Raw genomic sequence first — 27,490 nt, 5'->3', positions numbered from 1 at the left:
CTGGGACATGTCCTAGAACCTTAAGATTTTGCATGAAACGAGGTTTAGCAGCCACGTTGCACGGGAGAATGTGAAAAGTGTTCATATGTAGTAAAAACCTGAGAAATCCGTCTGTTTTCGTCATTTGTTATCATATCGACTTAGAGCCAGATCGTCACATTGGCCGCTCTTCTCTCTGAAACGGTTACATTAATCGTGTGCAAAGCTATGTCGCGTGCTGCTTTATGCGGAGACACTAAAAGCACCATTGTAGAACACAGAAGACGCTTCTAAGTTGAAGCAATAGCCAGTAAGAAGTAGTACAATTTAAGTTTTAGATGTCGATTATACCCTGTTTAGCCGGCTTTGGTGGCTTGGACATGACCTAGGACCTAAAGATTTTGCATGAATTGAGGACTAGCAGACGCGTTGCACGGGAGAATGTGAAAAGTGTTCATATGTAGTAAAAACCTGAGAAATCCGTCTGTTTTCGTCATTTGTTATCATATCGACATAGAGCCAGATCGTCACATTGGCCGCTCTTCTCTCTGAAACGGTTACATTTATCGTCTGCAAAGCTATGACGCGTGCTGCGGTATGCGGAGACACTAAAAGCACCATACTAGAACACAGAAGAAGCTTCTAATTTGAAGCAATAGCCAGTAAGAAGTAGTACAATTTAAGTTTTAGTTGTCGATTATACACTTTTTAGCCGGCTTTGGTGCCTTGGACATGACCTAGGACCTTAAGATTTTGCATGAAAGGAGGACTAGCAGCCGCGTTGCACGGGAGAATGTGAAAAGTGTTCATATGTAGTAAAAACCTGGGAAATCCGTCTGTTTTCGTCATTTGTTATGATATCGACTTAGAGCCAGATCGTCACATTGGCCGCTCTTCTCTCTGAAACGGTAACTTTTATCGTCTGCAAAGCTATGTCGCGTGCTGCGGTATGCGGAGCCAATTAAAGCACCATAGTAGAACACAGAAGGAGCTTCTAAGAGAATGTAATAGTAGTTAGAAGTAGTACTATTCAAGTTTCAGTTATCGATTATTGCCTTTTTTGCCGGCTTTGGTGCCTTGGCCAGGAGCTAGGACCTTAAGAATTTGCATGAAAGGGCGACTAGCAGCCGCGTTGCACGGGAGAATGTGAAAAGTGTTCATATGAAGTAAAAACCTGATAAATTCGCACGTTTTCGTCATTTGCTATCGAATCGATTTAAAGCCAGACCGTTACATTGGCCGCTCTTCTCTCTGAAACGGTTACATTTATCGTCTGCAAAGCTATGTCGCGTGCTGCGGTATGCGGAGACACTAAAAGCACCATAGTAGAACACAGAAGAAGCTTCTAAGAGAATGTAATAGTAAGTTAGAAGTAGTACTATTCAAGTTTTAGTTATCGATTATTGACTTTTTTGCCGGCTTTTGTGTTTTGGCCATGAGCTAGGACCTTAAGATTTTGCATGAAAGGGCGACTAGCAGCCGCGTTGCACGGGAGAATGTGAAAAGTGTTCATATGTAGTAAAAACCTGATAAATTCGCACGTTTTCGTCATTTGCTATCGAATCGATTTAAAGCCAGACCGTTACATTGGCCGCTCTTCTCTCTGAAACGGTTACATTTATCGTCTGCAAAGCTATGTCGCGTGCTGCGGTATGCGGAGACACTAAAAGCACCATACTAGAACACAGAAGAAGCTTCTAAGTTGAAGCAATAGCCAGTAAGAAGTAGTACAATTCAAGTTTTAGTTGTCGATTATTCACTTTTTAGCAGCTTGGACATGACCTAGGACCTTAAGATTTTGCATGAAAGGAGGTCTAGCAGCCGCGTTGCACGGGAGAATGTGAAACGTGTTCACATGTAGTAAAAACCTGAGAAATCCGTCTGTTTTCGTCATTTGTTATCAAACCGACTTAGTGCCAGATCGTCACATTGGCCGCTCTTCTCTCTGAAACGGTAACATTTATCGTCTGCAAAGCTATGTCGCGTGCTGCGGTATGCGGGGACACTAAAAGCACCATAGCAGAACACAGAAGAAGCTTCTAAGTTGAAGCAATAGCCAGTAAGAAGTAGTACAATTCAAGTTTTAGTTGTCGATTATTCACTTTTTAGCCGGCTTTGGTGGCTTGGACAATACCTAGGACCTTAAGATTTTGCATGAAAGGAGGTTTAGCAGCCACGTTGCAAGGAAGAATGTGAAAAGTGTTCATATGTAGTAAAAACCTGAGAAATCCGTCTGTTTTCGTCATTTGTTTTCGAATCGACTTAAAGGCCAGATCGTCACATTGGCCGCTCTTCTCTCTGTAACGGTTACATTTATCGTCTGCAAAGCTATGTCGCGTGCTGCGGTATGAGGGAGACACTAAAAGCACCATAGTAGAACACAGAAAAAGCTTCTAAGTTTATGTAATAGCAAGTAAGAAGTAGTACAGTTCACGTTTTAGTTATCGATTATTGACTTTTAGGGGGCTATGGGGCATTGGACGTGAGCTAGGACCTTAAGATTTTGCATGAAAGGAGGACTAGTAGCTGCGTTGCACGGGAAAGAGACAAAAGTGTTCATATGTAGTAAAAACCTGATAAATCCGCCCGTTTTCGTCATTTGCTATCGAGTCGATTTAATGCCAGACCGGTACATTGGCCGCTCTTCTCTCTGAAACGGTTACAATTATCGTCTGCAAAGCTATGTCGCGTGCAGCGGTATGCGGAGACACTAAAAGCACCATAGTAGAACACAGAAGAAGCTTCTAAGTTGAAGCAGTATCGAGTAAGAAGTAGTATATTTCAAGTTTTAGTTGTCGATTATACACTTTTTAGCCGGCTTTGGTGGCTTGGACATGACCTAGGACCTTAAGATTTTGCATGAAAGGAGGACTAGAGGCCGCGTTTCACGGGAGAATTGAAAAGTGTTCATATGTAGGAAAAACCTGAGAAATCCGTCTGTTTTCGTCATTTGTTATCATGTCGACTTAGAGCCAGATCGTCACATTGGCCGCTCTTCTCTCTGAAACAGTTACATTTATCGTCTGCAAAGCTATGACGCGTGCAGCGGTATGTGGAGACACTAAAAGCACCATAGTAGAACACAGAAGAAGCTTCTAAGTTGAAGCAATAGCCAGTAAGAAGTAGTACAATTCAAGTTTTAGATGTCGATTATTCACTTTTTAGCCGGCTTTGGTGGCTGGGACATGTCCTAGAACCTTAAGATTTTGCATGAAACGAGGTTTAGCAGCCACGTTGCACGGGAGAATGTGAAAAGTGTTCATATGTAGTAAAACCCGGAGAAATCCGTCTGTTTTCGTCAATTGTCATCGAGTCGACTTAGAGCCAGATCGTCACATTGGCCGCTCTTCTCTCTGAAACGGCTACATTTATCGTCTGCAAAGCTATGTCGCGTGCTGCGGTATGCGGAGACACTAAAAGCACCGTAGTAGAACACAGAAGAAGCTTCTAAGTTGAAGCAATATCCAGTAAGAAGTAGTGCAATTCAAGTTTTAGTTGTCGATCATTCACTTTTTAGCCGGCTTTGGTGGCTGGGACATGTCCTAGAACCTTAAGATTTTGCATGAAACGAGGTTTAGCAGCCACGTTGCACGGGAGAATGTGAAAAGTGTTCATATGTAGTAAAACCCGGAGAAATCCGTCTGTTTTCGTCAATTGTCATCGAGTCGACTTAGAGCCAGATCGTCACATTGGCCGCTCTTCTCTCTGAAACGGCTACATTTATCGTCTGCAAAGCTATGTCGCGTGCTGCGGTATGCGGAGACACTAAAAGCACCGTAGTAGAACACAGAAGAAGCTTCTAAGTTGAAGCAATATCCAGTAAGAAGTAGTGCAATTCAAGTTTTAGTTGTCGATCATTCACTTTTTAGCCGGCTTTGGAGGCTTGGACATGACCTAGGACCTTAAGATTTTGCATGAAAGGAGGACTAGAGGCCGCGTTTCACGGGAGAATTGAAAAGTGTTCATATGTAGGAAAAACCTGAGAAATCCGTCTGTTTTCGTCATTTGTTATCATGTCGACTTAGAGCCAGATCGTCACATTGGCCGCTCTTCTCTCTGAAACAGTTACATTTATCGTCTGCAAAGCTATGACGCGTGCAGCGGTATGTGGAGACACTAAAAGCACCATAGTAGAACACAGAAGAAGCTTCTAAGTTGAAGCAATAGCCAGTAAGAAGTAGTACAATTCAAGTTTTAGATGTCGATTATTCACTTTTTAGCCGGCTTTGGTGGCTGGGACATGTCCTAGAACCTTAAGATTTTGCATGAAACGAGGTTTAGCAGCCACGTTGCACGGGAGAATGTGAAAAGTGTTCATATGTAGTAAAAACCTGAGAAATCCGTCTGTTTTCGTCATTTGTTATCATATCGACTTAGAGCCAGATCGTCACATTGGCCGCTCTTCTCTCTGAAACGGTTACATTAATCGTGTGCAAAGCTATGTCGCGTGCTGCTTTATGCGGAGACACTAAAAGCACCATTGTAGAACACAGAAGACGCTTCTAAGTTGAAGCAATAGCCAGTAAGAAGCAGTACAATTTAAGTTTTAGATGTCGATTATACCCTGTTTAGCCGGCTTTGGTGGCTTGGACATGAACTAGGACCTAAAGATTTTGCATGAATTGAGGACTAGCAGACGCGTTGCACGGGAGAATGTGAAAAGTGTTCATATGTAGTAAAAACCTGAGAAATCCGTCTGTTTTCGTCATTTGTTATCATATCGACATAGAGCCAGATCGTCACATTGGCCGCTCTTCTCTCTGAAACGGTTACATTTATCGTCTGCAAAGCTATGACGCGTGCTGCGGTATGCGGAGACACTAAAAGCACCATACTAGAACACAGAAGAAGCTTCTAATTTGAAGCAATAGCCAGTAAGAAGTAGTACAATTTAAGTTTTAGTTGTCGATTATACACTTTTTAGCCGGCTTTGGTGCCTTGGACATGACCTAGGACCTTAAGATTTTGCATGAAAGGAGGACTAGCAGCCGCGTTGCACGGGAGAATGTGAAAAGTGTTCATATGTAGTAAAAACCTGAGAAATCCGTCTGTTTTCGTCATTTGTTATGATATCGACTTAGAGCCAGATCGTCACATTAGCCGCTCTTCTCTCTGAAACGGTAACTTTTATCGTCTGCAAAGCTATGTCGCGTGCTGCGGTATGCGGAGCCAATTAAAGCACCATAGTAGAACACAGAAGGAGCTTCTAAGAGAATGTAATAGTAGTTAGAAGTAGTACTATTCAAGTTTCAGTTATCGATTATTGCCTTTTTTGCCGGCTTTGGTGCCTTGGCCAGGAGCTAGGACCTTAAGAATTTGCATGAAAGGGCGACTAGCAGCCGCGTTGCACGGGAGAATGTGAAAAGTGTTCATATGAAGTAAAAACCTGATAAATTCGCACGTTTTCGTCATTTGCTATCGAATCGATTTAAAGCCAGACCGTTACATTGGCCGCTCTTCTCTCTGAAACGGTTACATTTATCGTCTGCAAAGCTATGTCGCGTGCTGCGGTATGCGGAGACACTAAAAGCACCATAGTAGAACACAGAAGAAGCTTCTAAGAGAATGTAATAGTAAGTTAGAAGTAGTACTATTCAAGTTTTAGTTATCGATTATTGACTTTTTTGCCGGCTTTTGTGTTTTGGCCATGAGCTAGGACCTTAAGATTTTGCATGAAAGGGCGACTAGCAGCCGCGTTGCACGGGAGAATGTGAAAAGTGTTCATATGTAGTAAAAACCTGATAAATTCGCACGTTTTCGTCATTTGCTATCGAATCGATTTAAAGCCAGACCGTTACATTGGCCGCTCTTCTCTCTGAAACGGTTACATTTATCGTCTGCAAAGCTATGTCGCGTGCTGCGGTATGCGGAGACACTAAAAGCACCATACTAGAACACAGAAGAAGCTTCTAAGTTGAAGCAATAGCCAGTAAGAAGTAGTACAATTCAAGTTTTAGTTGTCGATTATTCACTTTTTAGCAGCTTGGACATGACCTAGGACCTTAAGATTTTGCATGAAAGGAGGTCTAGCAGCCGCGTTGCACGGGAGAATGTGAAACGTGTTCACATGTAGTAAAAACCTGAGAAATCCGTCTGTTTTCGTCATTTGTTATCAAACCGACTTAGTGCCAGATCGTCACATTGGCCGCTCTTCTCTCTGAAACGGTAACATTTATCGTCTGCAAAGCTATGTCGCGTGCTGCGGTATGCGGGGACACTAAAAGCACCATAGCAGAACACAGAAGAAGCTTCTAAGTTGAAGCAATAGCCAGTAAGAAGTAGTACAATTCAAGTTTTAGTTGTCGATTATTCACTTTTTAGCCGGCTTTGGTGGCTTGGACAATACCTAGGACCTTAAGATTTTGCATGAAAGGAGGTTTAGCAGCCACGTTGCAAGGAAGAATGTGAAAAGTGTTCATATGTAGTAAAAACCTGAGAAATCCGTCTGTTTTCGTCATTTGTTTTCGAATCGACTTAAAGGCCAGATCGTCACATTGGCCGCTCTTCTCTCTGTAACGGTTACATTTATCGTCTGCAAAGCTATGTCGCGTGCTGCGGTATGAGGGAGACACTAAAAGCACCATAGTAGAACACAGAAAAAGCTTCTAAGTTTATGTAATAGCAAGTAAGAAGTAGTACAGTTCACGTTTTAGTTATCGATTATTGACTTTTAGGGGGCTATGGGGCATTGGACGTGAGCTAGGACCTTAAGATTTTGCATGAAAGGAGGACTAGTAGCTGCGTTGCACGGGAAAGAGACAAAAGTGTTCATATGTAGTAAAAACCTGATAAATCCGCCCGTTTTCGTCATTTGCTATCGAGTCGATTTAATGCCAGACCGGTACATTGGCCGCTCTTCTCTCTGAAACGGTTACAATTATCGTCTGCAAAGCTATGTCGCGTGCAGCGGTATGCGGAGACACTAAAAGCACCATAGTAGAACACAGAAGAAGCTTCTAAGTTGAAGCAATATCGAGTAAGAAGTAGTATATTTCAAGTTTTAGTTGTCGATTATACACTTTTTAGCCGGCTTTGGTGGCTTGGACATGACCTAGGACCTTAAGATTTTGCATGAAAGGAGGACTAGAGGCCGCGTTTCACGGGAGAATTGAAAAGTGTTCATATGTAGGAAAAACCTGAGAAATCCGTCTGTTTTCGTCATTTGTTATCATGTCGACTTAGAGCCAGATCGTCACATTGGCCGCTCTTCTCTCGGAAACAGTTACATTTATCGTCTGCAAAGCTATGACGCGTGCAGCGGTATGTGGAGACACTAAAAGCACCATAGTAGAACACAGAAGAAGCTTCTAAGTTGAAGCAATAGCCAGTAAGAAGTAGTACAATTCAAGTTTTAGATGTCGATTATTCACTTTTTAGCCGGCTTTGGTGGCTGGGACATGTCCTAGAACCTTAAGATTTTGCATGAAACGAGGTTTAGCAGCCACGTTGCACGGGAGAATGTGAAAAGTGTTCATATGTAGTAAAACCCGGAGAAATCCGTCTGTTTTCGTCAATTGTCATCGAGTCGACTTAGAGCCAGATCGTCACATTGGCCGCTCTTCTCTCTGAAACGGCTACATTTATCGTCTGCAAAGCTATGTCGCGTGCTGCGGTATGCGGAGACACTAAAAGCACCGTAGTAGAACACAGAAGAAGCTTCTAAGTTGAAGCAATATCCAGTAAGAAGTAGTGCAATTCAAGTTTTAGTTGTCGATCATTCACTTTTTAGCCGGCTTTGGAGGCTTGGACATGACCTAGGACCTTAAGATTCTGCATGAAAGGAGGACTAGCTGCCGCGTTGCACGGGAGAATGTGAAAAGTGTTCATATGTAGTAAAAACCTGAGAAATCCGTCTGTTTTCGTCATTTGTTATCATATCGACTTAGAGCCAGATCGTCACATTGGCCACTCTTCGCTCTGAAACGATTACATTTATCGTCTGCAAAGCTATGTCGCGTGCTGCCGTATGCGGAGACACTAAAAGCACCATAGTAGAACACAGAAGGAGCTTCTAAGTTGAAGCAATAGAAAGTAAGAAGTAGTACAATTCAAGTTTCAGATGTCGATTATTCACTTTTTAGCCGGCTTTGGTGGCTTGGACAAGAACTAGGACCTTAAGATTTTGCATGAAACGAGGACTAGCAGCCGCGATGCATGGAAGAATGTAAAAAGTGTTCATATGTAGTAAAAACCTGAGATATCCGTCTGTTTTCGTCATTTGTTATCAAATCGACTTAGAGCCAGATCGTCACATTGGCCGCTCTTCTCTCTGAAACGGCTACATTTATCGTCTGCAAAGCTATGTCGCGTGCTGCGGTATGCGGAGACACTAAAAGCACCATAGTAGAACACAGAAGAAGCTTCTAAGTTGAAGCAATAGCTAGTAAGAAGTAGTACCATTCAAGTTTTAGTTGTCTATTATTCACTTTTTAGCCGGCTTTGGTGTCTTGGACATGACCTAGGACCTTAAGATTTTGCATGAAAGGAGGTCTAGCAGCCGCGTTGCACGGGAGAATATGAGACGTGTTCATATGTAGTAAAAACCTCAGAAATCCGTCTGTTTTCGTCATTTGTTATCATATCGACTTAAAGCCAGATCGTCACATTGGCTGCTTTTCTCTCTGAGACGGTTAAATTTATCGTCTGCAAAGCTATGTCGCGTGCTGCGGTATGCGGAGACACTAAAAGCACCATAGTACAACACAGAAGAAGCCTCTATGATGATGTAATAGCCAGTAAGAAATAGTACAATTCACGTCTTAGTTATCGATTATTGACTTTTTAGAAGACTTTGGTGCCTTGGACATTGGCTAGGACCTTACGATTTTGCATGAAAGGGCGACTAGCAGCCGCGTTGCACGGGAGAATGTGAAAAGAGTTCATATCTAGTAAAAACCTGATAAATTCGCACGTTTTCGTCATTTGCTATCGAATCGATTTAAAGCCAGACCGTTACATTGGCCGCTCTTCTCTCTGACACGTTTACATTTATCGTCTGCAAAGCTATGTCGCGTGCTGCGGTATACGGGGACACTAAAAGCACAATAGTAGAACACAGAAGAAGTTCCTAGGGGGAAGCAATAGCCAGTAAGAAGTAGTACAATTTAAGTTTTTGTTGTCGATTATACACTTTTTAGCCGGCTTTCGTGGCTTGGACATGACCTAGGACTTTACGATTTTGCATGAAAGGGCGACTAGCAGCCGCGTTGCACGGGAGAACGTGAAAAGTGTTCATATGTAGTAGAAAACCTGATAAATCCCCACGTTTTCGTCATTTGCTACCGAATCGATTTAAAGCCAGACCGTTACATTGGCCGCTCTTCTCTCTGAAACGGTAACATTTATCGTCTGCAAAGCTATGTCGCGTGCTGCGGTATGCGGAGCCACCTAAAGCACCATAGTAGAACACAGAAGAAGCTTCTAAGAGAATGTAATAGTTAGTTAGAAGTAGTACTATTCAAGTTTTAGTTATCGATTATTGACTTTTTTGCCGGCTTTGGTGACTTGGCCATGAGCTAGGACCTTAAGATTTTGCATGAAAGGGCGACTAGCAGCCGCGTTGCACGGGAGAATGTGAAAACTGTTCATATGTAGTACAAACCTGATAAATCCGTCCGTTTTCGTCATTTGTTATCGAATCGACTTAAAGCCATATCGTCACATTGGCCGCTTTTCTCTCTGAGACGGTTACATTTAGCGTCTGCAAAGCTATGTCGCGTTTTGCGGTATGCGGAGACACTAAAAGCACCATAGTAGAACACAGAAGAAGCTTCTAAGTTGAAGCAATAGCCAGTAAGAAGTAGTAAAATTCAAGTTTCAGTTGTGGATTATTCAATTTTTAGCCGGCTTTGGTGGCTTGGATATGACCTAGGACCTTAAGATTTTGCATGAAAGGAGGACTAGCAGCCGCGTTCCACGGGAGAATGTGAAATGTGTTCATATGTAGTAAAAACCTGAGATATCCGTCTGTTTTCGTTATTTGTTATCATATCGACTTAGAGCCAGATCGTCACATTGGCCGCTCTTCGGTCTGAAACGGTTACATTTATCGTCTGCAAAGCTATTTCGCGTGCTGCGGTATGCGGAGACACTAAAAGCACCATGGTAGAACACAGAAGAAGCTTCTATGTTGATGTAATAGCCAGTAAGAAGTAGTACAATTCACGTCTTAGTTATCGATTATTGACTTTTTAGAAGACTGTGGTGCCGTGGACATTGGCTAGGACCTTAAGATTTTGCATGAAAGGACGACTAGCAGCGGCGTTGCACGGCAGAATGTGAAAAGTGTTCATATGTAGTAAAAACCTGAGAAATCCTTCCGTTTTCGTCATTTGTTATCGAATCGACTTAAAGCCAGATCGTCACATTGGCCGCTTTTCTCTCTGAAACGGTAACATTTATCGTCTGCAAAGCTATGTCGCGTGCTGCGGTATGCGGGGACACCAAAAGCACCATAGCAAAACACAGAAGTAGCTTCTAAGTTGAAGCAATAGCCAGTAAGAAGTAGTACAATTCAAGTTTTAGTTGTCGATTATTCACTTTTTAGCCGGCTTTGGTGGCTTGGACATGACCTAGGACCTTAAGATTTTGCATGAAAGGAGGTCTAGCAGCCGCGTTGCACGGGGAATGTGAAACGCGTTCACATGTATTAAAAACCTCAGAAATCCGTCTGTTTTCGTCATTTGTTATCAATTCGACTTAGAGCCAGATCGTCACATTGGCCGCTCTTCTCTCTAAAACGGTTACATTTATCGTCTGCAAAGCTATGTCGCGTGCTGCGGTATGCGGAGACACTAAATGCACCATAGTAGATCGCAGAAGAAGCTTCTAAGTTGAAGCAATATCCAGTAAGAGGTAGAACAATTCAAGTTTTAGTTGTCGATTATACACTTTTTAGCCGGCATTGGTGGCTTGGACATGACCTAGGACCTTACGATTTTGCATGAAAGGAGGACTAGCAGCCGCGTTGTACGGGAGATTGTAAAAAGTGTTCATATGTAGTAAAAACCTGAGAAATCCGTCTGTTTTCGTCATTTGTTATCATATCGACTTAGAGCCAGATCGTCACATTGGCCGCTCTTCGCTCTGAAACCGTTACATTTATCGTCTGCAAAGCTATGTCGCGTGCTGCGGTATGCGGAGACACTAAAAGCACCATAGTAGAACACAGAAGAAGCTTCTATGTTGATGTAATAGCCAGTAAGAAGTAGTACAATTCAAGTTTTAATTGTCGATTATTCACTTTTTAGCCGTTTTTGGTGGCTTGGACATGACCTAGGATCTTAAGATTTTGCATGATAGAAGGTCTAGCAGCCGCGTTGCACGGAAGAATGTGAAAAGATTTCATATGTAGTAAAAACTTGAGAAATCCGTACGTTTTCGTCATTTGTTATCGAATCGACTTAAACCCAGATCGTCACATTGGCCGCTTTTCTCTCTGAGGCGGTTACATTTATCGTCTGCAAAGCTATGTCGCGTTTTGCGGTATGCGGAGACACTAAAAGCACCATAGTAGAACACAGAAGAAGCTTCTAAGTTGAAGTAATAGGCAGTAAGAAGTAGTACAATTCAAGTTTTAGTTATCGATTATTCACTTTTTAGCCGGCTTTGGTGGCTTGGATATGACCTAGGACCTTAAGATTTTGCATGAAAGGAGGTCTAGCAGCCGCGTTGCACGTGAATGTGAAACGCGTTCACATGTAGTAAAAACCTCAGAAATCCGTCTGTTTTCGTCATTTGTTATCAAATCGACTTAGAGCCAGATCGTCACAATGGCCGCTCTTCTCTCTGAAACGGTAACATTTATCGTCTGCAAAGCTATGTCGCGTGCTGCGGTATGCGGGGACACTAAAAGCACCATAGCAGAACACAGAAGAAGCTTCTAAGTTGAAGCAATAGCCAGTAAGAATTAGTACAATTCAAGTTTTAGTTGTCTATTATTCACTTTTTAGCCGGCTTTGGTGGCTTGGACATGACCTACGACCTTATGATTTTTCATGAAAGGAGGCCTAGCAGCCGCGTTGCACGTGCGAATGTGAAAAGTGTTCATATGTAGTAAAAACCTGAGAAATCCGTCCGTTTTCGTCATTTGTTATCGAATCGACTTAAAGCCAAATCGTCACTTTGGCCGCTTTTCTCTCTGAGACGGTTACATTTATATTCTGCAAAGCTATGTCGCGTGCTGCGGTATGCGGAGACACTAAAAGCACCATAGTAGAACACAGAAGAAGCTTCTAAGTTGAAGCAATATCCAGTAAGATGTAGTACAATTCAAGTTTTAGTTATCGATTATTCACTTTTTTGCCGGCTTTGGTAGCTTGGACATGACCTAGGACCTTATGATTTTGAATGAAAGGACGTCTAGCAGCCGCGTTGCACGGGAGAATGTGAAAAGTGTTCATATGTAGTAAAAACCTGAGAAATCCGTCCGTTTTCGTCATTTGTTATCGAATCGACATAAAGCCAGATCGTCACATTGGCCGCTCTTCTCTCTGAAACGGTAACATTTATAGTCTGCAAAGATATGTCGCGTGCTGCGGTATGCGGGGACACTAAAAGCACCATAGTAGAACACAGAAGAAGCTTCTAAGTTGAAGCAATAGCCAGTAAGAAGTAGTACAATTCAAGTTTTAGTTGTGGATTATTCACTTTTTAGAGCGCTTTGGTGGCTTGGATATGACCTAGGACCTTAAGATTTTGCATGAAAGGAGGACTAGCAGCCGCGTTGCATGGAAGACTGTAAAAAGTGGTCATATGTAGTAAAAACCTGAGATATCCGTCTGTTTTCGTCATTTGTTATCATATCGACTGAGAGCCAGATCGTCACATTGGCCGCTCTTCTCTCTGAAACGGTTACATTTATCGTCTGCAAAGATATGTCGCGTGCTGCGGTATGCGGAGACACTAAAAGCACCATAGCAGAACACAGAAGCAGTTTCAAAGTTGAAGAAATAGCCAGTAAGAAGTAGTACAATTCAAGTTTTAGTTGTCGATTATTCACTTTTTGGCTGGCTTTGGTGGCTTAGACATGGCCTAGGACCTTACGATTTTGCATGAAAGGACTACTAGCAGCCGCGTTGCACGGGAGAATGTGAAAAGTGTTCATATGTAGTAAAAACCTGAGAAATCCGTCCGTTTTCGTCATTTGTTATCGAATCGACTTAAAGCCAGATCGTCACATTGGCCGCTTTTCTTTCTGAGACGGTTACATTTATCATCTGCAAAGCTATGTCGCGTGCTGCGGTATGCGGAGACACTAAAAGCACCATAGTAGAACACAGAAGAAGCTTCTAAGTTGAAGCAATAGCCGGTAAGTAGAAGTATAATTTAAGTTTTAGTTGTCGAATATTCACTTTTTAGCCGGCTTTGGTTGCTTGGACATGGCCTAGGACCTTAATATTTTGCATGAACGGAGGAATAGCAGCCGCGTTGCACGGGAGAATGTGAAAAGTGTTCATATGTATTAAAAACCTGAGTAATCCGTCCGTTTTCGTCATTTGTTATCGAATCGACTTAGAGCCAGATCGTCACATTGGCCGCTTTTCTCTCTGAGACGGTTACATTTATCGTCTGCAAAGCTATGTCGCGTGCTGCCGTATGCGGAGACACTAAAAGCACCATAGTAGAACACAGAAGAAGCTTCTAAGTTGACGCAATAGCCAGTACGAAGTAGTACAATTCAAGTTTTAGTTGTCGATTATTCACTTTTTAGCCGGCTTTGGTGGCTTGGACATGATCTAGGACCTTAAGATTTTGCATGAAAGGAGGACTAGTAGCCGCGTTGCACGGGAGAATATGAAAAGTGTTCATATGTAGTAAAAACCTGAGAAATCCGTCCGTTTTCGTCATTTGTTAACGAATCGACTTAAAGCCAGATCGTCACATTGGCCGCTTTTCTCTCTGCGACGGTTATATTTATCGTTTGCAAAGCTATGTCGCGTGTTGCGGTATGCGGAGACACTAAAAGCACCATAGTAGAACACAGAAGAAGCTTCTAAGTTGAAGCAATATCCAGTAAGAAGTAGTACAATTTAAGTTTTAGTTGTCGATTATTCTCTTTTTAGCCGGCTTTGGTGGCTTGGACATGACCTAGGACCTTACGATTTTGCATGAAAGGAGATATAGCAGAAGCGTTGCACGGGAGAATGCGAAAGGTGTTCATATGTAGTAAAAACCTTAGAAATCCGTCCGTTTTCGTCATTTGTTATCGAATCGTCTTCAAGCCAGATCGTCACATTGGCCGCTCTTCTCTCTGAAACGGTTCCATTTATCGTCTGCAAATCGATGTCGCGTGCTGCGGTATGCGGAGACAGTAAAAGCACCATAGTAGAACACAGAAGCAACTTCTAAGTTGAAGCAATAGCCAGTAAGATGTAGTAGAATTCTTTTAGTTGTCGATTATTCACTTTTTAACTGGCTTTGGTGGCTTAGAAATGGCCTAGGACCTCAAGATTTTGCATGAAAGGAGGACTAGCAGCCGCGTTGCACGGGAGAATGTGCAAATGGTTCATATGTAGTAAATACCTGAGAAATCCGTCCTTTTTCGTCATTTGTTATCGAATCGACTTAAAGCCATATCGTTACATTGGCCGCTTTTCTCTCTGAGACGGTTACATTTATCGTCTGCAAAGCTATGTCGCGTGCTGCGGTATGCGGAAACACTAAAAGCACCATAGTAGAACACAGAAGAAACTTTAAGTTGAAGTAATAGCCAGTTAGATGTAGTACAATGCAAGTTTAAGTTGGCGATTATTCACTTTTTAGCCGGCTTTGGTGGCTTGGACATGACCTAGGATCTTAAGATTTTGCATACAAGGAGTACTTGCAGCCGTGTTGCACGGGAGAATGTGAAAAGTGTTCATATGTAAAAAAAACTGAGAAATCCGTCTGTTTTCGTCATTTGTTATCGAATCGACTTAAAGCCAGATCGTCACATTGGCCGCTTTTCTCTCTGAGACGGTTACATTTATCGTCTGCAAAGCTATGTCGCGTGCTGCGGTATGCGGAAACACTAAAAGCACCATAGTAGAACACAGAAGAAACTTTAAGTTGAAGTAATAGCCAGTTAGATGTAGTACAATGCAAGTTTAAGTTGGCGATTATTCACTTTTTAGCCGGCTTTGGTGGCTTGGACATGACCTAGGATCTTAAGATTTTGCATACAAGGAGGACTTGCAGCCGTGTTGCACGGGAGAATGTGAAAAGTGTTCATATGTAAAAAAAAACTGAGAAATCCGTCTGTTTTCGTCATTTGTTATCGAATCGACTTAAAGCCAGATCGTCACATTGGCCGCTTTTCTCTCTGAGACGGTTACATTTATCGTCTGCAAAGCTATGTCGCGTGCTGCGGTATGCGGAGACACTAAAAGCACCATAGTAGAACACATAAGAAGCTTCTAAGTTGAAGCAATAGTCAGTAAGAAGCAGTACAATTCAAGTTTTGGTTTTCGACTATTGATTTTTAGCCGGCTGTGGTGCCTTGGACATGAGGTGGAACCTTAAGATTTTGCATGAAAGGAGGACTAGCAGCCGCGTTGCACGGGAGAATGTGAAAAGGGTTCATATGTAGTAAAAACATGAGAAGTCCGTCCGTTTTCGTCATTTGTTATCGAATCGACTTAAAGCCATATCGTCACATTGGCCGCTTTTCTCTCTGAGACGGTTACATTTATCGTCTGCAAAGCTATGTCGCGTGCTGCGGTATGCGGAAACACTAAAAGCACCATAGTAGAACACAGAAGAAACTTTAAGTTGAAGTAATAGCCAGTAAGATGTAGTACAATTCAAGTTTAAGTTGGCGATTATTCACTTTTTAGCCGGCTTTCGTGGCTTGGACATGACCTAGGATCTTAAGATTTTGCATAAAAGGAGGACTTGCAGCCGCGTTGCACGGGAGAATGTGAATAGGGTTCATATGTAGTAAAAACCTGAGAAATCCGTCCGTTTTCGTCATTTGTTATCGAATCGACTTAAAGCCAGATCGTCACATTGGCCGCTTGTCTCTCTGAGACGGTTACATTTATCGTCTGCAAAGCTATGTCGCGTGCTGCGGTATGCGGAAACACTAAAAGCACCATAGTAGAACACAGAAGAAGCTTCTAAGTTGAAGCAATAGTCAGTAAGAAGCAGTACAATTCAAGTTTTGGTTTTCGACTATTGATTTTTAGCCGGCTGTGGTGCCTTGGACATGAGGTGGAACCTTAAGATTTTGCATGAAAGGAGGACTAGCAGCCGCGTTGCACGGGAGAATGTGAAAAGGGTTCATATGTAGTAAAAACATGAGAAGTCCGTCCGTTTTCGTCATTTGTTATCGAATCGACTTAAAGCCATATCGTCACATTGGCCGCTTTTCTCTCTGAGACGGTTACATTTATCGTCTGCAAAGCTATGTCGCGTGCTGCGGTATGCGGAAACACTAAAAGCACCATAGTAGAACACAGAAGAAACTTTAAGTTGAAGTAATAGCCAGTAAGATGTAGTACAATTCAAGTTTAAGTTGGCGATTATTCACTTTTTAGCCGGCTTTCGTGGCTTGGACATGACCTAGGATCTTAAGATTTTGCATAAAAGGAGGACTTGCAGCCGCGTTGCACGGGAGAATGTGAATAGGGTTCATATGTAGTAAAAACCTGAGAAATCCGTCCGTTTTCGTCATTTGTTATCGAATCGACTTAAAGCCAGATCGTCACATTGGCCGCTTGTCTCTCTGAGACGGTTACATTTATCGTCTGCAAAGCTATGTCGCGTGCTGCGGTATGCGGAAACACTAAAAGCACCATAGTAGAACACAGAAGAAGCTTTAAGTTGAAGTGATAGCCAGTAAGATGTAGTACAATTCAAGTTTTAGTTTGCGATTATTCCCTTTTTAGCCGGCTTTGGTGGCTTGGACATGACCTAGGATCTTAAGATTTTGCATAAAAGGAGGACTTACAGCCGTGTTGCACGGGAGAATGTAAAAAGTGTTCATATGTAAAAAAAACTGAGAAATCCGTCCGTTTTCGTCATTTGTTATCGAATCGACTTAAAGCCAGATCGTCACATTGGCCGCTTTTCTCTCTGAGACGGTTACATTTATCGTCTGCAAAGCTATGTCGCGTGCTGCGGTATGCGGAGACACTAAAAGCACCATAGTAGAACACATAAGAAGCTTCTAAGTTGAAGCAATAGTCAGCAAGAAGCAGTACAATTCAAGTTTTGGTTTTCGACTATTGATTTTTAGCCGGCTGTGGTGCCTTGGACATGAGGTGGAACCTTAAGATTTTGCATGAAAAGAAGGACTAGCAGCCGCGTTGCACGGGAGAATGTGCAAATGGTTCATTTGTAGTAAAAACCTGAGAAATACGTCCTTTTTCGTCATTTGTTATCGAATCGACTTAAAGCCATATCTTTACATTGGCCGCTTTTCTCTCTGAGACGGTTACATTTATCGTCTGCAAAGCTATGTCGCGTGCTGCGGTATGCGGAAACACTAAAAGCACCATAGTAGAACACAGAAGAAACTTTAAGTTGAAGTAATAGCCAGTAAGATGTAGTATAATTCAAGTTTAAGTTGGCGATTATTCACTTTTTAGCCGGCTTTCGTGGCTTGGACATGACCTAGGATCTTAAGATTTTGCATAAAAGAAGGACTTGCAGCCGTGGTAAACGGGAGAATGTGAAAAGTGTTCATATGTAAAAAAAAAAACTGAGAAATCCGTCCGTTTTCGTCATTTTTTATCGAATCGACTTAAAGCCACATCGTCACATTGGCCGCTTTTCTCTCTGAGACTGTTACATTTATCGTCTGCAAAGCTATGTCGCGTGCTGCGGTATGCGGAGACACTAAAAGCACCGTAGTAGAACACAGAAGAAGCTTCTAAGTTGAAGCAATAGCCAGTAAGAAGTAGTACAATTCAAGTTTTGTTTGTCGATTATTCACTTTTTTGCCTGCTTTGGTTGCTTGGACATGACCTAGGACCTTAAGATTTTGCATGAAAAGAGGACTGGCAGCCGCGTTGCACGGGAGAATGTGAAAAGTGTTCATATGTAGTAAAAACCTGAGAAATCCGTCTGTTTTCGTCATTTGTTATCATATCGACTTAGAGCCAGATCGTCACATTGGCCGCTCTTCTCTCTGAAACGGTTACATTTATCGTCTGCAAATCTATGTCGCGTGCTGCGGTATGCGGAGACAGTAAAAGCACCATAGTAGAACACAGAAGAAGCTTCTAAGATGAAGCAATAGCCAGTAAGAAGCAGTACAATTCATGTTTTGGTTACCGATTATTGATTTTTAGGCGGCTTTGGTGCCTTGAACATGAGCTGGAACATTATGATTTTGCATGGAAGGAGGACTAGCAGCCGCGTTGCACGGGATAATGTGAAAAGCGTTCATATGTAGAAAAAACCTGAGAAATCCGTCCGTTTTCGTCATTTGTTATCGAATCGACTTCAAGCCAGATCGTCACATTGGCCGCTCTTGTCTCTGAAACGGTTCCATTTATCGTGTGCAAAGCTATGTCGCGTGCTGCGGTATGCGGAGACACTAAAAGCACCATAGTAGATCACAGAAGAAGCTTCTAAAATAAAGCAATAGCCAGTAAGAAGTAGTACAATTCAAGTTTTTCTTGTCGATTATTCAATTTAGCCGGCTTTGGTGGCTTTGACATGACCTAGGATCTTAAGATTTTGCTTAAAATGAGGACTACCAGCCCCGTTGCACGGGAGAATGTGAAAAGTGTTCATATGTAGTAAAGACCTGAGAAATCCGTCCGTTTTCGTCATTTGTTGTCGAATCGACTTAAAGCCACATCGTCACATTGGCCGCTTTTCTCTCTGAGACGGTTACATTTATCGTCTGCAAAGGTATGTCGCGTGCTGCGGAATGCAGAGACACTGAAAGCACCATAGTAGAACACAGAAGCAACTTCTAAGTTGAAGCAATAGCCAGTAAGAAGTAGTACAATTCTTTTAGTTGTCGATTATTCACTTTTTAACTGGCTTTGGTGGCTCAGACATGCCCTAGGACCTTAAGGTTTTGCATGAAAGGAGGACTAGCAGCCGCGTTGCACGGGAGAATGTGAAAAGTGTTCATATGTAGTAAAAACCTGAGAAATCCGTCTGTTTTCGTCATTTGTTATAGAAGCGACTTAAAGCCAGATCGTCACATTGGCCGCTTTTCTCTCTGAGACGGTTACATTTATCGTCTGCAAAGCTATGTCGCGTGCTGCGGTATGCGGAGACACTAAAAGCACCATAGTAGAACACAGAAGAAGCTTCTAAGTTGAAGCAATAGCCAGTAAGAAGTAGTACAATTCAAGTTATAGTTGTCGATTATTCACTTTTTAGCCAGCTTTGGTGGCTTGGACATGACCTAGGATCTTAAGATTTTGCATAAAAGGAGGACTTGCAGCCGTGTTGCACGGGAGAATGTGAAAAGTGTACATATGTAGTAAATATTTGAGAAATCCGTCTGTTTTCGTCATTTGTTAACATATCGACTTAGAGCCAGATCGTCACATTGGCCGCTCTTCTGGCTGAAACTGTTACATTTATCGTCTGCAAATCGATGTCGCGTGCTGCGGTATGCGGAGACAGTAAAAGCACCATAGTAGAACACAGAAGCAACTTCTAAGTTGAAGCAATAGCCAGTAAGAAGTAGTAGAATTCTTTTAGTTGTCGATTATTCACTTTTTAACTGGCTTTGGTGGCTTATACATGGCCTAGGACCTTAAGATTTTGCATGAAAGGAGGACTAGCAGCCGCGTTGCACGGGAGAATGTGAATAGGGTTCATATGTAGTAAAAACCTGAGAAATCCGTCCGTTTTCGTCATTTGTTATCGAATCGACTTAAAGCCAGATCGTCACATTGGCCGCTTTTCTCTCTGAGACGGTTACATTTATCGTCTGCAAAGCTATGTCGCGTGCTGCGGTATGCGGAAACACTAAAAGCACCATAGTAGAACACAGAAGAAGCTTTAAGTTGAAGTGATAGCCAGTAAGATGTAGTACAATTCAAGTTTTAGTTTGCGATTATTCCCTTTTTAGCCGGCTTTGGTGGCTTGGACATGACATAGGATCTTAAGATTTTGCATAAAAGGAGGACTTACAGCCGTGTTGCACGGGAGAATGTAAAAAGTGTTCATATGTAAAAAAAACTGAGAAATCCGTCCGTTTTCGTCATTTGTTATCGAATCGACTTAAAGCCAGATCGTCACATTGGCCGCTTTTCTCTCTGAGACGGTTACATTTATCGTCTGCAAAGCTATGTCGCGTGCTGCGGTATGCGGAGACACTAAAAGCACCATAGTAGAACACATAAGAAGCTTCTAAGTTGAAGCAATAGTCAGTAAGAAGCAGTACAATTCAAGTTTTGGTTTTCGACTATTGATTTTTAGCCGGCTGTGGTGCCTTGGACATGAGGTGGAACCTTAAGATTTTGCATGAAAGGAGGACTAGCAGCCGCGTTGCACGGGAGAATGTGAATAGGGTTCATATGTAGTAAAAACCTGAGAAATCCGTCCGTTTTCGTCATTTGTTATCGAATCGACTTAAAGCCAGATCGTCACATTGGCCGCTTTTCTCTCTGAGACGGTTACATTTATCGTCTGCAAAGCTATGTCGCGTGCTGCGGTATGCGGAAACACTAAAAGCACCATAGTAGAACACAGAAGAAGCTTTAAGTTGAAGTGATAGCCAGTAAGATGTAGTACAATTCAAGTTTTAGTTTGCGATTATTCCCTTTTTAGCCGGCTTTGGTGGCTTGGACATGACCTAGGATCTTAAGATTTTGCATAAAAGGAGGACTTGCAGCAGTGTTGCACGGGAGAATGTGAAAAGTGTTCATATGTAAAAAAAAACTGAGAAATCCGTCTGTTTTCGTCATTTGTTATCGAATCGACTTAAAGCCAGATCGTCACATTGGCCGCTTTTCTCTCTGAGACGGTTACATTTATCGTCTGTAAAGGTATGTCGCGTGCTGCGGTATGCGGAGACACTAAAAGCACCATAGTAGAACACATAAGAAGCTTCTAAGTTGAAGCAATAGTCAGTAAGAAGCAGTACAATTCAAGTTTTGGTTTTCGACTATTGATTTTTAGCCGGCTGTGGTGCCTTGAACATGAGGTGGAACCTTAAGATTTTGCATGAAAGGAGGACTAGCAGCCGCGTTGCACGGGAGAATGTGAAAAGGGTTCATATGTAGTAAAAACCTGAGAAATCCGTCCGTTTTCGTCATTTGTTATCGAATCGACTTAAAGCCATATCGTCACATTGGCCGCTTTTCTCTCTGAGACGGTTACATTTATCGTCTGATAAGCTATGTCGCGTGCTGCGGTATGCGGAAACACTAAAAGCACCATAGTAGAACACAGAAGAAACTTTAAGTTGAAGTAATAGCCAGTAAGATGTAGTACAATTCAAGTTTAAGTTGGTGATTATTCACTTTTTAGCCGGCTTTCGTGGCTTGGACATGACCTAGGATCTTAAGATTTTGCATAAAAGGAGGACTTGCAGCCGTGTTAAACGGGAGAATGTGAAAAGTGTTCATATGTAAAAAAAAAACTGAGAAATCCGTCCGTTTTCGTCATTTTTTATCGAATCGACTTAAAGCCACATCGTCACATTGGCCGCTTTTCTCTCTGAGACTGTTACATTTATCGTCTGCAAAGCTATGTCGCGTGCTGCGGTATGCGGAGACACTAAAAGCACCGTAGTAGAACACAGAAGAAGCTTCTAAGTTGAAGCAATAGCCAGTAAGAAGTAGTACAATTCAAGTTTTGTTTGTCGATTATTCACTTTTTTGCCTGCTTTGGTTGCTTGGACATGACCTAGGACCTTAAGATTTTGCATGAAAAGAGGACTGGCAGCCGCGTTGCACGGGAGAATGTGAAAAGTGTTCATATGTAGTAAAAACCTGAGAAATCCGTCTGTTTTCGTCATTTGTTATCATATCGACTTAGAGCCAGATCGTCACATTGGCCGCTCTTCTCTCTGAAACGCTTACATTTATCGTCTGCAAATCTATGTCGCGTGCTGCGGTATGCGGAGACAGTAAAAGCACCATAGTAGAACACAGAAGAAGCTTCTAAGTAGAAGCAATATCCAGTAAGAAGTAGTACAATTCAAGTTTTAGTTGTCGATTATTCACTTTTTAGCCGGCTTTGGTGGCTTGGACATGACCTAGGACCTTACGATTTAGCATGAAAGGAGATATAGCAGAAGCGTTGCACGGGAGAATGCGAAAGGTGTTCATATGGAGTAAAAACCTTAGAAATCCGTCTGTTTTCGTCATTTGTTATCGAATCGAATTAAAGCCAGATCGTCACATTGGCCGCTTTTCTCTCTGAGACGGTTACATTTATCGTCTGCAAAGCTATGTCGCGTGCTGCGGAATGCAGAGACACTGAAAGCACCATAGTAGAACACAGAAGCAACTTCTAAGTTGAAGCAATAGCCAGTAAGAAGTAGTACAATTCTTTTAGTTGTCGATTATTCACTTTTTAACTGGCTTTGGTGGCTCAGACATGCCCTAGGACCTTAAGGTTTTGCATGAAAGGAGGACTAGCAGCCGCGTTGCACGGGAGAATGTGAAAAGTGTTCATATGTAGTAAAAACCTGAGAAATCCGTCTGTTTTCGTCATTTGTTATAGAAGCGACTTAAAGCCAGATCGTCACATTGGCCGCTTTTCTCTCTGAGACGGTTACATTTATCGTCTGCAAAGCTATGTCGCGTGCTGCGGTATGCGGAGACACTAAAAGCACCATAGTAGAACACAGAAGAAGCTTCTAAGTTGAAGCAATAGCCAGTAAGAAGTAGTACAATTCAAGTTATAGTTGTCGATTATTCACTTTTTAGCCAGCTTTGGTGGCTTGGACATGACCTAGGATCTTAAGATTTTGCATAAAAGGAGGACTTGCAGCCGTGTTGCACGGGAGAATGTGAAAAGTGTACATATGCAGTAAATATTTGAGAAATCCGTCTGTTTTCGTCATTTGTTAACATATCGACTTAGAGCCAGATCGTCACATTGGCCGCTCTTGTGGCTGAAACGGTTACATTTATCGTCTGCAAATCGATGTCGCGTGCTGCGGTATGCGGAGACAGTAAAAGCACCATAGTAGAACACAGAAGCAACTTCTAAGTTGAAGCAATAGCCAGTAAGAAGTAGTAGAATTCTTTTAGTTGTCGATTATTCACTTTTTAACTGGCTTTGGTGGCTTATACATGGCCTAGGACCTTAAGATTTTGCATGAAAGGAGGACTAGCAGCCGCGTTGCACGGGAGAATGTGAATAGGGTTCATATGTAGTAAAAACCTGAGAAATCCGTCCGTTTTCGTCATTTGTTATCGAATCGACATTAAGCCAGATCGTCACATTGGCCGCTTTTCTCTCTGAGACGGTTACATTTATCGTCTGCAAAGCTATGTCGCGTGCTGCGGTATGCGGAAACACTAAAAGCACCATAGTAGAACACAGAAGAAGCTTTAAGTTGAAGTGATAGCCAGTAAGATGTAGTACAATTCAAGTTTTAGTTTGCGATTATTCCCTTTTTAGCCGGCTTTGGTGGCTTGGACATGACCTAGGATCTTAAGATTTTGCATAAAAGGAGGACTTACAGCCGTGTTGCACGGGAGAATGTAAAAAGTGTTCATATGTAAAAAAAACTGAGAAATCCGTCCGTTTTCGTCATTTGTTATCGAATCGACTTAAAGCCAGATCGTCACATTGGCCGCTTTTCTCTCTGAGACGGTTACATTTATCGTCTGCAAAGCTATGTCGCGTGCTGCGGTATGCGGAGACACTAAAAGCACCATAGTAGAACACATAAGAAGCTTCTAAGTTGAAGCAATAGTCAGTAAGAAGCAGTACAATTCAAGTTTTGGTTTTCGACTATTGATTTTTAGCCGGCTGTGGTGCCTTGGACATGAGGTGGAACCTTAAGATTTTGCATGAAAGGAGGACTAGCAGCCGCGTTGCACGGGAGAATGTGCAAATGGTTCATATGTAGTAAAAACCTGAGAAATCCGTCCTTTTTCGTCATTTGTTATCGAATCGACTTAAAGCCATATCGTTACATTGGCCGCTTTTCTCTCTGAGACGGTTACATTTATCGTCTGCAAAGCTATGTCGCGTGCTGCGGTATGCGGAAACACTAAAAGCACCATAGTAGAACACAGAAGAAACTTTAAGTTGAAGTAATAGCCAGTTAGATGTAGTACAATGCAAGTTTAAGTTGGCGATTATTCACTTTTTAGCCGGCTTTGGTGGCTTGGACATCACCTAGGATTTTAAGATTTTGCATAAAAGGAGGACTTGCAGCCGTGTTGCACGGGAGAATGTGAAAAGTGTTCATATGTAAAAAAAAACTGAGAAATCCGTCCGTTTTCGTCACTTTTTATCGAATCGACTTAAAGCCACATCGTCACATCGGCCGCTTTTCTCTCTGAGACTGTTACATTTATCGTCTGCAAAGCTATGTCGCGTGCTGCGGTATGCGGAGACACTAAAAGCACCGTAGTAGAACACAGAAGAAGCTTCTAAGTTGAAGCAATAGCCAGTAAGAAGTAGTACAATTCAAGTTTTGTTTGTCGATTATTCACTTTTTTGCCTGCTTTAGTTGCTTGGACATGACCTAGGACCTTAAGATTTTGCATGAAAAGAGGACTGGCAGCCGCGTTGCACGGGAGAATGTGAAAAGTGTTCATATGTAGTAAAAACCTCAGAAATCCGTCTGTTTTCGTCATTTGTTATCATATCGACTTAGAGCCAGATCGTCACATTGGCCGCTCTTCTCTCTGAAACGGTTACATTTATCGTCTGCAAATCTATGTCGCGTGCTGCGGTATGCGGAGACAGTAAAAGCACCATAGTAGAACACCGAAGAAGCTTCTAAGTTGAAGCAATATCCAGTAAGAAGTAGTACAATTCAAGTTTTAGTTGTCGATTATTCACTTTTTAGCCGGCTTTGGTGGCTTGGACATGACCTAGGACCTTACGATTTAGCATGAAAGGAGATATAGCAGAAGCGTTGCACGGGAGAATGCGAAAGGTGTTCATATGTAGTAAAAACCTTAGAAATCCGTCCGTTTTCGTCATTTGTTATCGAATCGAATTAAAGCCAGATCGTCACATTGGCCGCTTTTCTCTCTGAGACGGTTACATTTATCGTCTGCAAAGCTATGTCGCGTGCTGCGGTATGCGGAGACACTAAAGGCACCGTAGTAGAACACAGAAGAAGCTTCTAAGATGAAGCAATAGCCAGTAAGAAGCAGTACAATTCATGTTTTGGTTACCGATTATTGATTTTTAGGCGGCTTTGGTGCCTTGAACATGAGCTGGAACATTATGATTTTGCATGGAAGGAGGACTAGCAGCCGCGTTGCACGGGAGAATGTGAAAAGCGTTCATATGTAGAAAAAACTTGTGAAATCCGTCCGTTTTCGTCATTTGTTATCGAATCGACTTGAAGCCAGATCGTCACATTGGCCGCTCTTCTCTCTGAAACGGTTCCATTTAACGTGTGCAAAGCTATGTCGCGTGCTGCGGTATGCGGAGACACTAAAAGCACCATAGTAGAACACAGAAGAAACTTCTAAAATAAAGCAATAGCCAGTAAGAAGTAGTACAATTCAAGTTTTACTTGTCGATTATTCAATTTAGCCGGCTTTGGTGGCTTTGACATGACCTAGGATCTTAAGATTTTGCTTAAAATGAGGACTACCAGCCCCGTTGCACGGGAGAATGTGAAAAGTGTTCATATGTAAAAAAGACCTGAGAAATCCGTCCGTTTTCGTCATTTGTTGTCGAATCGACTTAAAGCCACATCGTCACATTGGCCGCTTTTCTCTCTGAGACGGTTACATTTATCGTCTGCAAAGGTATGTCGCGTGCTGCGGAATGCAGAGACACTGAAAGCACCATAGTAGAACACAGAAGCAACTTCTAAGTTGAAGCGATAGCCAGTAAGAAGTAGTACAATTCTTTTAGTTGTCGATTATTCACTTTTTAACTGGCTTTGGTGGCTCAGACATGCCCTAGGACCTTAAGGTTTTGCATGAAAGGAGGACTAGCAGCCGCGTTGCACGGGAGAATGTGAAAAGTGTTCATATGTAGTAAAAACCTGAGAAATCCGTCTGTTTTCGTCATTTGTTATAGAAGCGACTTAAAGCCAGATCGTCACATTGGCCGCTTTTCTCTCTGAGACGGTTACATTTATCGTCTGCAAAGCTATGTCGCGTGCTGCGGTATGCGGAGACACTAAACGCACCATAGTAGAACACAGAAGAAGCTTCTAAGTTGAAGCAATAGCCAGTAAGAAGTAGTACAATTCAAGTTGTAGTTGTCGATTATTCACTTTTTTGCCGGCTTTGGTTGCTTGGACATGACCTAGGACCTTAAGATTTTGCATGAAAAGAGGACTAGCAGCCGCGTTGCCCGGGAGAATGTGAAAAGTGTACATATGTAGTAAAAACCTGAGAAATCCGTCTGTTTTCGTCATTTGTTAACATATCGACTTAGAGCCAGATCGTCACATTGGCCGCTCTTCTCTCGGAAACGGTTACATTTATCGTCTGCAAATCTATGTCGCGTGCTGCGGTATGCGGAGACAGTAAAAGCACCATAGTAGAACACAGAAGCAACATCTAAGTTGAAGCAATAGCCAGTAAGAAGTAGTAGAATTCTTTTAGTTGTCGATTATTCACTTTTTAACTGGCTTTGGTGGCTTAGACATGGCCTAGGACCTTAAGATTTTGCATGAAAGGAGGACTAGCAGCCGCGTTGCACGGGAGAATGTGAAAAGTGTTCATATGTAGTAAAAACCTGAGAAGTCCGTCTGTTTTCTTCATTTGTTATAGAAGCGACATTAAGCCAGATAGTCACATTGGCCGCTTTTCTCTTTGAGACGGTTACATTTATCGTCTGCAAAGCTATGTCGCGTGCTGCGGTATGCGGAGACACTAAAAGCACCATAGTAGAACACAGAAGAAGCTTCTAAGTTGAAGCAATAGCCAGTAAGAAGTAGTACAATTCAAGCTTTAGTTGTCTATTATTCACTTTTTAGCCAGCTTTGATGGCTTGGACAAGACCTAGGACCTTAAGATTTAGCATGAAAGGAGGACTTGCAGCCGCGTTGCACGGGAGAATGTGAAATGTTTTCATATGTAGTAAAAACCTGAGAAATCCGTCCGTTTTCGTCATTTGTTATCGAATCGACTTAAAGCCAGATCGTCACATTGGCCGCTTTTCTCTCTGAGACGGTTACATTTATAGTCTGCAAAGCTATGTCGCGTGCTGCGGTATGCGGAGACACTAAAAGCACCATAGTAGAACACATAAGAAGCTTCTAAGTTGAAGCAATAGTCAGTAAGAAGCAGTACAATTCAAGTTTTGGTTTTCGACTATTGATTTTTAGCCGGCTGTGGTGCCTTGGACATGAGGTGGAACCTTAAGATTTTGCATGAAAGGATGACTAGCAGCCGCGTTGCACGGGAGAATGTGAAAAGTGTTCATATGTAGTAAAAACCTCAGA

Source organism: Schistocerca gregaria, chromosome 10 (genome assembly GCF_023897955.1).
Source record: "Schistocerca gregaria isolate iqSchGreg1 chromosome 10, iqSchGreg1.2, whole genome shotgun sequence".
Lineage (NCBI taxonomy): Eukaryota > Metazoa > Arthropoda > Insecta > Orthoptera > Acrididae > Schistocerca > Schistocerca gregaria.
The sequence above is the reverse complement of the archived record's forward strand: the minus strand, read 5'-3'. Positions refer to the sequence as shown.